The sequence below is a fragment of the Tenebrio molitor genome, chromosome 3 (genome assembly GCF_963966145.1).
Source record: "Tenebrio molitor chromosome 3, icTenMoli1.1, whole genome shotgun sequence".
Taxonomy (NCBI): Eukaryota; Metazoa; Arthropoda; class Insecta; order Coleoptera; family Tenebrionidae; genus Tenebrio; species Tenebrio molitor.
In genome coordinates, this window is record NC_091048.1 from 7,236,263 (window position 1) to 7,246,899 (window position 10,637).

At 35.8% G+C, this 10,637-nt stretch overlaps 2 long non-coding RNA genes across 2 annotated transcripts; one reads left to right on the forward strand and one right to left on the reverse strand.

Annotated features, from left to right (window-relative positions):
* The first annotated feature begins 7,749 nt into the window (after positions 1 to 7,749).
* LOC138127150 (uncharacterized) lies at positions 7,750 to 9,271 on the forward strand. The gene is made up of 2 exons (XR_011158117.1): positions 7,750 to 8,225; positions 8,278 to 9,271. It is a non-coding gene; the product is annotated as an uncharacterized lncRNA (long non-coding RNA).
* On the reverse strand, positions 9,223 to 10,154 carry LOC138127148 (uncharacterized). The gene is made up of 2 exons (XR_011158115.1): positions 9,655 to 10,154; positions 9,223 to 9,601 (listed from the first exon to the last, which is right to left on the reverse strand). It is a non-coding gene; the product is annotated as an uncharacterized lncRNA (long non-coding RNA).
* Positions 10,155 to 10,637: the final 483 nt, after the last annotated feature.

The following is a 10,637-nucleotide window of genomic DNA, read 5'->3' on the forward strand; positions in this document are numbered from 1 at the left end:
TGGTTTTCCTCCGGGTGTTTTGAAGTACAAGCAGTTTAGACAGCTCCTCGCATATTGTCGATAAACTGCTCCACACGTCTGAACCAATACTTACTAGACGCTAACTCGTACGTCTTGTCGAAAGCAAAATGCCCCACATCGTCTTGACTCATTAGTATGATTTGGAACCTGTTTGCCTTTGGTACAACCCACCCAATTATAAATCTTACCCCCCTTTAATGCGTACTTATTGGAAACGTCTAAATTTTGGTCCTTATCCCCCGATGGTAATATTGCTTTGATTTCCTGTATCGCTTTGTCGGGCTGTTGCACAACGAGTAACCAGTCGTCTTAGCTAATGAAGGCCGCGTTGTTACCATATTTATGGGTAGGGGGGTTACGACTTCCATATGGCGCATTTGCTGGTTTCCTCAATGCCTAATCTGGTATTGGAACTCCGTAAGCTCTAAAACCCAACGTCCTACTCGTGCGTTTCGAGTTCCGGTTCAAAAAGAGCAAGAACGCATTAAAACAGCGGTTAGTTTTGCAACTAACCGCTGGTTTAATGTGGAAAACGCTTTCTCTTGTGCCGTCCCTCGGATCCATTCCGCACCCTTGTGTAGCAATATCGTCATTGGTTTTGCCGTAATAGCGTATTTTTCAATACACTTTCGAAAATAGCCCGTAAGACCTAGAAATTGACGTACCTGGTGTACGTTCTGAGGAGTCGGGAATTTGTCAATCGCTTCTATCTTTAGATTCGAGGGTTGAACACCTGCCTCACTAATTACATAGCTCAGGTATTCAATTGTGGTGCGAAAAAAGTAACATTTACTATTACATAGCTCAGGTATTCAATTGCGGTGCAAAAAGTCGTCGACGGTAAGAGTAGGTTTACTTTCGTAAACCGGTGTTGGCCTAAAACGTGGTTAATCATTCTTTGGAAAACCTTTTGGCCTTTTGAGTTTTACTCGATTCTAGTGAAAAGATTTTCCGCTTTTCTTTTCCGTTTTTTACTTTGTTTAATTTTTCGATCGATATTTCGAGGTTTGCTTTGTAGGGAGATGACGTTATAATTTGGGATTTGGAAGGCTTTCGTCCCCTTGTAGTCACTCGTTTTCTCATTAGGGGTACAGGTGAAATATCAAATGGAGTGATACAGATTTTTGGAGAGTCTTCTAATACCACCGAATCTTCTGCACACCTTGGTTCAGTATCTTTCAAGTCTTTCGAACAACCTGGTTTGGGATCTAGATTTTTTGAGCAACATGGTTGGGAAACTAGAGTTTTTGAACACATTTGTGTGGGTCCTGAACGCACAGCACTAATGGTGGAGAGAGGTCGTGGTTCCTGCAGCTGAGTTTCTGAGCCTGAAGTGCAGGTTTTTTCGGCTTCAATTTCCGCGACAATAATCAGCATCCGTGAAAACATGTTTATTCAAGGGACATACTCCAATCTCCCTAAATCCATTAACAGCTAGTTCCGTGGTCTGGCATTTCAAAAGCGCGTTGCCAAGTAGTTCAGCCAGATCAAACTGTGTTACGGCTCTGTTGTTTATTCTTAACCAAGTCACTATAGCACGCTTTGAGTGGCCCCATGAATGTCTTGTCAAACGGTTGAAGTTTATGAGAGTTGAGTGTGGAGGAAGAGATTTGATACAAACATGATTTTCCTTTGCCAGTTGTTCCAGGGATAGGTTCTGCCGAAGTTACAACTAACACAGCTGGCTTTGTTTTTTCATTCTCTTTGTTTTCCCATCCTATGTCGGGTACATTATTCAATCCATCCACAACCACTTTCCCTGTGAGATCTAACAGCATTTCCTATAAATCTGTGAGAGGCTTTTCAGGAGCTCCTACATTTCCAGTTTCTTTCATGGAGTTCTGGAGAATACGAGCTCTCTTTCTGACTGCCGATTTCCAATCAGAAAAGGTCTGGAAAACACATTTTTAACTGCAGGTACTCGAATAGCTATTACATTACTAACCTTCTTCCATGCAGTCACATCCTTGACTGGCCCGCCACTTGCATTTAATTTTCTGGTAAAATTACACCACGCTATTTTTAACGCGGTCGGCTCTCCAGCATTAAATTTGTTTTCCCTAAAATGAGGATTTTCCCGTAGTTCGTTTAAAAACAGTTGAAACTGCTGTTGTGTCGTTTTCGCTTTCCTGTTTCGCTTTTCTGGAGATTCCATACTTTTATTATTTCAAGTTTTTCACTTTTTAGGCGCTCAATGAAAAAAAGAAACAGCCTTCACGGCAGCAAAACCCAAATAAACAATAAACATAACAAAGGAAGACGAATTTAACCTCACTTTACTTGGCGCCAACTTCACTACTGATGTACTATTTAGTCAAAAACATGCGGCTTTTACCTTGAAGAACTTTCAACCGTTGGGCACTCAACGAATGGGTTACAGAATTAGAAATTGAAAGGTTTCGTTGAGACTCGTACGTTTACAAACGAAACCTTTTATAAACGGAAAATTACAGAATAAGAGGCTAAAAGCAATTTAAAAAAATTGTACCTCAAAAATTAAATGTCATTTTATTTTTTGACAGAATTTTTTAAATATTTTTTCCGAGTTCTACATGAAGCCAGTAGCTCGTGGTTAAAATTATGCTGGTTCATTCTGGGACACCTGTATATGAACATACTTGCTGTTGGCTGTGGAAATGCGCTTTTGTTTATTTTGAATATAATAAAATTAATCATTGAGAGCGAGAGGAAAGAGTTTCACAGCGAACCGCGAGAATATTTTTATTTCAACACTTGTTACATTGAAAAAATGTGCATTAACAATGAATGAAAGTTATAAAACAGAAAATTGATAAAATTATCGATGTTGCCAAACTATTAATTTGTTTCTGTTTGGGCACTTCAAATTGTAGGGTGTAAAATAGCCTCACTCTAAAATATATGTATGTATTAAGGTATTTCAGAGGAAAATTATTGCATGGATGTTGTAGCGAAATATGAATACATACTTGCGTTTATACAGTGTTTAATAACTTATCCCAGAACAGATACTGCTTCAAGTTTACTGTGGTAAATCATATGAAGCTTTGAAATTATCATGAGGCATCATTAAATTACCAAATGTATTTGAAGTGCTTGTCTCGTAAGCTTTGAAATAACAAAACAAAGTTGTATCATCCAAATCTTTAACTTGGTGGGCATAGTTTTCACACACTGAGCATGTATTATAGGGAATTAATTATATTTTAAACGAAAGAAAACGTTAAACATCAAAATCAGCTCTTTATTATTCGGCGGTGTGTTACAGAATGCCCCCAAAAACTAAAACTAAACAGTTTTAAATGCAGAAGTGTGATAATTATGACATTTACGACCCAGCTGGTGTTCGATAGTTCATCACCCCAGCTGCATGCTCTTGACTTCGTCGGGGTTAAAATAAAATCCCACGCATTAACTCAAGTTCATAAAAATGTTGACGATATAAAAAATATAAATTCTAAACATTAACTTAAGCACATAAAATATTGTCGATAAATTATACAAAATTTAACAATTAATCCGAATACATGAAATTTTGACGACAGTATGAACATTTAAACATTTTCTGATTAGATATCCACAAATGTAGCGTTCAAATTTTTTTTGTAAAATGTCACTTGTGTGATAATCAAAATCAACAATCGCTTCATTATTATTATTAGGTGCAGGTGTTTCCGATGGAGTTTCTTGAACATTAATGTCATTCAACCGTAAAAGCATTTTATCCCCATCACCTTCACAATTCTCAGTGCTGGAATGAAATAATTTTATGCACATGACTTTTTTAAATGATCGCTGAAATTGAATGGCTGTGGGATTAATGCAATTTCCATTTTGTTGGTGAATTGTACCAAAGAAGTTCTCCAAAACATCCTGATTCATTCTCCTTGTTAAAAGGAAAGAATATTTGTCTCCTAGTTGAAAATTCCACAAATGTAGCAATCCACTAATTGTAATTTTGAAACAATTTAGGAATTTTATACGATTAGTGACATCGTTACCAGTTTTGTCGATTACTTTAAGAGTCGTAAAAACTTGATAACATTCGCTTAGAAAGTCTATTTGATATTTTTCTCCTTTAAAAGCCCTATTAAATTTTTTTGCCTGTGAGGTATGTAATGAATTCAAAAGGTCGAATAACTTGTCAATCATTTCGATAAATTCAGCCGTGGTAACGGCACTGGCAGGTATCGCCCCAAACCTAATACAGAGTGTCTCTTACTCAGTCTTTGTTTATTTATAAATATTGGAGCTTTGCAATAATTTTAAATGATTATTATCAGTTACAACATAATTATCATATTATCATTTTGCAACTTTGAGCGTAACATGCAAATAGCATTAAGAGATTCTGATCCCAATTTGTTGCGCTTTTTGGACTTCACGTCATTCATTATTGAAAAGATGCGTTCAGCCTCTGCGTTACTGTGAGGTAAAATTATAACAAGATGTGCTAACTGACTTACATTTTTAAATAAAAAATCATTATTTAAAGATTCCTCATTAGCAATTATCTTCCAAAATTCAGAAGGTTTAAGTTGACTGATTTTTTGAACTTCATTTTCATCAAAATGGTATTTTAAATTTCGCAACTCCACTTCAACTTCTTCAGGTCTGAACATGTTTATTAATTTGCCTATATTCACGTGATCTGGAGATGTCAAACACAATAAATCTGATGGATTTATAAATCTCATCTGTTCAAACAGTGTATCAGTGAGAGGCAAACGTTGTTGTATTTCTTTTGTAACATCTTGGTAAAACTTAAGGCAATTTTTTCGAAAATTTGTTAAATCAACAGAATTGGTAATATTGCAATCACTTAAAAATTTTTTGCACTTCGAACCTAAATATATTTTTTCCAATTCTAATATATTTCTGGGATTAAAAGGATTGATATCTAATTCAGTTTTTGTTAGAAAGTTTTGGGCAAATTTATAAAATAATCTTCTGCTTTCTTTAAATATTCTACCTATTAAAATTTGACGGCTCTGAAACAAGGCATTAAATTCATTTTCCGTTGACCGCTTGTTAATTTCAATATTAATGAATTATTTTGTCTAAAATATAGTGTATTAATGGACCTCATTAATACACTATTTTTCATTAATCAACGATTTGTGCGATTTTGACGTTTTGATGATATTTTGATGTATAAACAACCTCGAACATGCATTGTTTGCACTTACCAACACTGCAGCAGGTAGTGCAGCAGGGTTTTCTATATTTTCTAGCTCCATAACTGCACAATTACGAATTCACTTTTTCAAAAGCCGACCTTTTTGGTTATAATTTGCACGTCATATTTTTCAAAGGTAACTAGGTTTACTTAGCAACCGTAATTTTTATGTGAAATTGAATGTGAATGGAGTTGACGTGTTCTGACACTCTTTGTGGAAAAGTGAACAGAAAGTGTTGAAAAATTTTAAAATGGCCTACCCTGAGGACAAAAAAAGGATGAAGGTATTTTATAAAGCCTCATCTTTATCGAAAAAGATGAAATTGGTTTTGATTTGGCTTCAATTTGAAATTTTGTCACAAAAAAAAAAGTTTGCGGTCAACGAAAAATTTTTGTAATCAACTCTTTTGTTAATGGGCGATTAATAATCTCAACTATTAAAGCCACTCACTCGCTACACTCGTTCGTGCTTTAAACAGTTTCGATTATTAATCGCCTTCATTAACAAACTAGTTTATTAAATAACTATTAAACGATTCAATGTATGTTTCATAAAATAAAAATATGCTTTTTTCCCCTACCGCACAGTGGGCCAAACGACTATAAAATGTGGACAAAATTATGATTATGATTTTAATGGCATATAATAGGCGTAAGTAACATGGGAAAAATAATGAAAACATTCAAAATAGATAGGGGTGGTTTTTAGAGGGGTGTTTTTTCCAAAATCGGGACAAAAAAGTACAATTTTAATTATAATGAGTTACAATTGGCCCAACTAATACGGAAACATTAATGAAAAAAATATAAAGTGGACAGGGGTGATTTTAAGGGGTGTTTTTGTTCATAAAAACGTTACTAAATTTTCTTTCACAGTCACTATGTTCACAAACATCTCTAATACCATGAAAATAAAGAAACAAATTTGAGACCCGAGGGTGTGTCCTAAGGGGTGGTTTTCTGGTAAAGTTATGAAGATTATGAGTTTTTTTTTAACTCAACTATATTCAGAATAAGCCATAGACTATGTATAGTAAATAAAAAAAAATTAATTGCAGGGTGGTTATTTAATGAAGTAATACGCCAAATGACCATGTATGAAATGTGGACAAAACTATTTAGAATTTGTATTGCTATAAAAACACTGCTTTAAGATTTTAAATTATACAAAAGCTTTGCTTAACGACTTCTTAATTAGTTTTATATAGAAAAGTGGTTACAGAAAAATAGAAAAATAAATTATTTTTCAGTCACTACTGCTATCGGAGTGTGTTTCACTAGATTCTTCCGAGATGTCGTCTGATATGATGGCCGTTAAATTTTGCTCTTCTTCACTTGGGGGAGATAAAAGCTGTAGAACTTCCGCAGAAAGACTTTTCCTTAATTTTTGAGGCAGCTTTCTGAGTGGATCCGATGAAACAAGCAATAGATTGAGTAAGTCCTGGTTCGTGGTTTCTCTGATACTTTTCTTGTGTGACTTCTTCTATAAAGTTTCAAATCCTTATTTCTGGTTTCTTGTGCTTCTTCAGAAAGCTGTCCCATTGGAAGTAAAGCATGAATAATGATTTCTGCACCATGAATAAGAATTTTGTGCATTGAAGCAGGCATGTAGTACCACGGATAAAGCTGTACATAAAGTTGGGCTGTTTGCAAAGCATAATTTTTAAAAGCTTGTACATTTAATTGGAAGCCGGAAGAAATAGCTTCAAGTATCACGGAACAGTTTTTAATAAGCCCTTTGTCGATACCGGTAATGTTTGCTGATATTTCAAGATTCCTAAAAAAACGTCGAGCAGTGTTACCATCGTTTGAAGTACCACTACCTCCAGGCTTTACGTGGTCAACCAATAATCCTAACTGAGTTTTAAAATCTTCTTGCACTCTCTTTTTTCTATTTGCAAATAATTCCCTCTCTTAAGGTTGTCTAACTTGCCACTTTTTAAAATCTAAACGGTAAGAAATATGAATAATACACTCAAAAAACCTTATCAAAGCGTACAATGGCGACAAACCAAAACGATATGCGGTTTCATCGACTTCTCTTGCGGTTACTCCCGCCACATTGTTCATTTGGGTAGGAGTTGCATTGCAAATATAGCATTTCTGTGCAGATGTTGTATCAGTTATGGCATTACAAATCTTACCATCTAACATTGTAAGTGCCATTTGGTGTGTTACAAAAAACGTTTTGTTTGCGACACGAACTTGGGTTTTCTTTAGATCACTAATTTGCTTTTCAATATAATCTATTTCGTGTTTTGAAATTTCGGTTGTTTCTTTTTTAAATTGCAAGCGAATAGGCCTACAATATCTGACCGAAGAAGGCCGCGGATTTTGCCACAAAATAACTTTATTTGGTGCCGAACTTGAATATAATTGAAGCGGTACAAACGAACTTATAAACATGTCACTGTCACGCAAATTTTCCCTTGACTTTTGCTTATATTCACTGTGTCCCATACTTCCGTCACAGCCCCACTTTGAAACAAGCACAAGCTCTTGCACAATATTATGAGACACGGCTGCAAACACGTCTTCTTGCGATAAAGCAATTCTTCTGACAGTTAAAGTTCGATTTATAGATTGACGTCCGTACGTATGACGCAAACGTTGACGGTGCCGCTGACGCTGACGTGCCGTAGTCGACGACAGACCATTTTATAAATTCGCCTGTCGCATTCGGTACGCAAGCGCAATTGCGCAAAAGTAAAAAAGTCAAAAAATTAGTGATGGCGGACCAAGACACAAGTTTATTGTTAGCAGCTACAGGTTTGCTCATATTAGGGGCAGCTCATTTTGTTGGGACAAAAATAAGAAGGACAAGACGGTGGAAAACGCGTCCTATATATGCATCACGTTGGAAAAATGATTTCTATCGTGCAACATTTTTGCCAATGAAAGCAAACGATCCTGACCAGTTTTTTAAATACACGAGGATGACTGTAGAAGTTTTTGATAACTTATGTAAACTACTGGAAGGAAAGCTTGTGAAGAGACGCATATCGGATCGCATCTGCCCCGAAGAAAAAATAGCAATCACTTTACAGTGGGTTACCATTCAGTTCCAACACAAAATTTATTAATAAATGTTTTTGCAGGTATTTATCGCAGGGGGTTAGTATGCAGAGTTTGGCCTGGAGCTATAAAATGGGGTTAACAACTGTACATTCTATTGTACATGAAGTGTGCAAGGTAATATGGGATGTACTTGCTCCTCGCTATCTGAAGGAACCAACCACTCGGGAGTGGCAACAGATTTCCCAAGACTTTTATAAGTTATGGAACTTTCCCAACTGCATAGGAGCCTTAGATGGGAAACATATTAATATCCAAGCACCAGCCAACAGTGGATCCTTATTCTTCAATTATAAGAAGACCAATAGTATAGTGTTACTGGCATCATGTGATGCACGTTACATATTTAAATTGGTGGACATAGGTGCATATGGTTCGCAGAGTGATGGCGGTATTTTTCGCAATAGCATTTTTGGACAGCGGCTTGATTCTGGTTCGTTAAATGTTCCAGAAGATAATTATATTCCAAACACGAATGTAAAAATACCATATGCTGTTGTTGCTGATGAAGCTTTTCCCCTAAAAAAATACATAATGCGTCCTTATGGAGGACGACATTTAAGCGTGGAAAAAAGGATTTTCAATTACCGCCTGTCTCGTGCACGAAGAATGATTGAAAATACCTTTGGTATTCTGGTAGCAAGATGGCGCATTTTAAAACAAACCATTGTTGCTGATGTTGCAAACATTGATAATATGGTAAAGGCAGTGGTAGTATTACATAATTTTTGTTTAAAGGAAGGGTGTTGTAAGTTGTACTGTCCTTCGGGATATGTTGATACAGACGACGAAAATAATGGACAATGGAGATCTGAAAGTCAACCACTAACATCTGTTGGAAGACTATCAACCAATACTGCCACCAGAGTGTGTTACCAAATCCGAGATCTTATTTGTAAATATTTTTCCTCCAACGTAGGAGCTGTTCCTTGGCAAAATGAAAGGGCATTAAGAAGATAAATGGGTACTACTGTGAATATAAATATTTACTTTCAAATAAAATTATGAAATACAAAATGTGTCTTAATTATTTAATTAACTTAAATATCTTCTAGTAACAATACAATTGCCCGCCTTTTAGCAGAGCGTTGCTCCACTCCCATCTCTTGCAAACTTTCGGCTACGTACTGCCCAAAAGCGTTGTCTGTATTAGACTTTTCATTTCGTTGATTAATTTTTGATGCTATGTCTCGAGCCACTTCTATTAAATCATTGGCCACCTTGCGATCCTTTTGTTTTGATGGCTTATGAGCAGCAGGGGTGTTTGTAACAGCACTGGAAGAGGGAGTGACAAATTCAATTGTGCTGCTGTTTGAAAAATCTTCGTACAAAGTATTACCTGTGCACCTAGAAAATTTACTTAGAAATACTATTGCTGGCAGAACTTGTTATAAACTTACCGTCGCTTTGGCGATAGAGTAATATCATCATTGATATCTTCAAGATATATTTCCTCTTCCACTTCCTCCAAGGGGTCTGTGCTGTTTTGTGAACAGTCCCCTGTCATAAAACTGCTGCATGCGCCTATAATAAAAAAATGATTTAATAATGTAGGTATCGTGCGCTCAAATAAAATCCTGGGCTGGGGAGCCGTTGGAAACCGTCAATTGTTGTGTTTTTTTAATTGTAAATTAATTGGAATATATTGACAGCTAACCTAAAATTTAGAAACAAAAAATCTTTCTTTGCACTGTTTTACATTAAAAATAGAATAACTTAACGAATCCTATTGTCGAAGCAAATATCTAAAGGCACCATTTGCTAAAAACAAACATGTTCAACACTATGATGACACCATGGTGACACTATGTCCCCCTTGAACATAAACAAATGTCATTCGTGTCAAAAGGCGGGAAATTCAAATGTTCCAAATGATTCACTTTTTTCAACGCCAACTCAGAACGCATGATATGTACGGGTTCTAATTCTAAAATACATACTACTTGTTGATGCAATTGATCCAGAACAGGAAACAACTTTGGTAGCCGTGTATGTCGCTCGTGGTTTTATATAAGGAGCTAAAAAGCTCATACTCTTCATATACGGCCATATGGATTTATCGTATGACCCGTCACCAGAGCGTGTCACTATTTTCCTCTTCTCCCTGACATATCGGTCCCTTAAATTTTTCCAAATTCTGCGACAGTTTTCACCTAACATAACATAACCTGTTAGATAATTGTTTTCTATAAAGTTAACATTTTACCGGATATATGTAGTACACTGCCTATTTTCTCAAACGTTGTTTGTTTATGTTTTTCATCTTTAAACATTGGATGCGCCTTATTATAGATATTTGGTTCTACCTGAATTAGCTCGATTAACAAAGCGACATCAATCTCTAAAAGTTTCAGGTCATATTGTTATAACATTATCCAAATAT